Here is a 2,561-nt window from a genome sequence, read left to right as displayed (position 1 = left end):
TCTGTGTTCAACATTGGTTTTACACTATTGATTTGAAGTTCTGAAATTAAATGAATCTTTTTCTGTAAAAAAGTTATTGCATAATTAAACTGAAAAATGTTTCTGAAATTACGTCCAAACTCGTATGTATTCATTTATAGTTGCTTTGATTGACCCTGTCAGGGTTGTGTGAGTGTTTCCACAAAACTTACTGATCATCTCAAACAACTACATAATATTGGACTTCTGATACGCGACAAGGATTTAGACGTGTATACATCAGCTAAGTGATATAGCCCCCTCTGTTGTCCAAGTGATGCTAGATAGTGGGTCAACTTGTCTTCCTGATCCTGTGCACATGATCCTCTGAGTGGCTGTTTTGGTTGTCGGCAGTAGCGAATGCTTAGACTCAATTAGCCCGGTCTGTGAGTCATTGTTTTGTGGAGGACAGCGGTCTGCACATTGATGTCACACTGAAGGATGTCAAAGTTGTTTGTTACCTCTGATGATCTCACTCGTTGAGGGCATAGATCTCTCATCAGTGGCTTGAACAAGGGGGAACAATGGTGTCCTACAGCCACACAGGTGCAGAAGCATGTCTAGATTAGGATACAGGGGTGGCAACTAGCTCCCCTGAACCTCCCTCATGAAAAGACCTCAAGAAGAGAGTCCTACATGATATTCAAATACATGTAGCTGTAAAAATCATCTTTATAAAACTCATCTTTATAAAACTTGATTGCAAGATAAATATACTCCTTCCCCAAAGGACACTTTATTTTGGATTCAGAGACGTCTTGGGGGTTTCAAACAAACTTCAAATTCATCTGTGTTGTCTTTGTGTCCAGCTCAAGAATCCAAGAATCCCGCTATGTCTGAACCCATTAAAATACATCAACTATGGACCTTATGTGTTTGAATTTGATGTCTCTATAACAGAAAATGGAGCAATATTGTAATGGAGTCTGTCAAGTTGGGGGGGGGGGGGACACTTAAATCATGAAGCTGAAGCTGAAGATGGAGCCAAGAATTTGTAAACACCTTTCACTGAAATCAAATATGCCAAACAGTCTAAGAAACCAACGACATCACTTTAAGGCACTGAGCCAAGAAAAAAGTGCAACCCAGACACATGGCAGTGACGTTATTTTAATTTCTGTTGACAACTACTTCAGCAGCTATGATCTTCAGATCTTCAGATTGGATGTGTGTGACTGACTCACTTAACCCTGCCTCCTCTATCCCACCCCCACCTGCCCCACCTGCCTCCACCACACCCTCCACATTGTACACCATGACCTCCAGATAACCCCTACCTTACTCCCTCAGAAACTCCAGGCTTTTGTGGTTCTGCATTGACGTCAATCCAACAACCCGACCCCTGTTGTTTGTGCCGTGCTTATACCCCGTATCCCCCTTTCCCCCTCACCAGAACCTTGCGTTCCTATCCAGCCTCCAAGCCAACTTAAGACCCCTACACTAATCCACTTCCCCCGCAGAAAGCTTCACAACAAGATGTGGTCAGCTGCCGCCTCAGTGTCACGGGAGCTTCAGTAATGCATGTTTGTGTGTCGGTTGAGTTCACCTGTGAAGGTACCATCCTTCAGGAAGGGGGCAACTGTTGGATGACACAAGGGGTGTGGCCTAGCCAAATCAGAAGGGGGAGTTAGGTATGCCATATTCAATATTTTATAATCCCTACTGTCTGTTCTTGATTCTGTGTTCATTTATATTTTGATGCGTGTGTCTTCAGTAAGTCATAGCCATTCACAGAAGGCGAGTTTGGTGTTGAGGCATGTCTTTAAAATCCCCGAGGCTTTATCATCAGTGATTATTGCTCAATTATCAATCATTTTTTCAAATTATGGCTGACACCAAATTCCCTCAAAGTTAAATTTCCCCAAGGCACTCCCCCCCCCCTCTCACAAAGCCCACAATGCTCCTATTTCAATTATATCAAGTCCAAAACCAGCAAAGCTGTATCGTGGTGACCATATGTTTTACCCTTGTGTGCATGTTGAGTTCCTGTGAGTTAGGGGAAGGTTCGAATCCTACCCAAGTAAGCCTGGAGAATTATTTCTATGACTGGATGTAAAAAGCAGTGAGCGCACATCTGTTCTTTAGTTTTGAAAATCACATCAAGCTGAATGTCCGAAAGGAGTTGCTTTGAAGAAGCTGCAATTAATTTTAGATACCTACAAACATTCCCCCAGTCCCATACCTTTATACCCTTATTATCGCTGTTTGATATGATAGGAAGGGGGTAATAATACCTACTGATCCCCCGCCCTACCCCCACATCCTGTTTGTTGGCCTTGTGGAACTTGTGTGGCCACCAGAAGTTCCTCTACAATATTGTCTTGGGAATGCTACGTGTCTTGTTTTGATGTTGGTCCACGAACTATTTGTGATCGCATTTCAGCTGATAATTAATCAGTGATTAAGTCAAGATACAACTTCAGTCCATGAGCCAGCCTATTTCAGAACTTCAGAATTTTCAGAGTTAAAGAGCTCGCACAAAGGGCCCTTTTTGGAGTCGGGTAATGCAGTGGTTACTTTGAGCACCTTCCACCGATATGGCC

Source organism: Patiria miniata, unplaced genomic scaffold (assembly GCF_015706575.1).
Source record: "Patiria miniata isolate m_02_andy unplaced genomic scaffold, ASM1570657v1 HiC_scaffold_20, whole genome shotgun sequence".
Lineage (NCBI taxonomy): Eukaryota > Metazoa > Echinodermata > Asteroidea > Valvatida > Asterinidae > Patiria > Patiria miniata.
Note: the sequence above shows the minus strand (reverse complement) of the source record.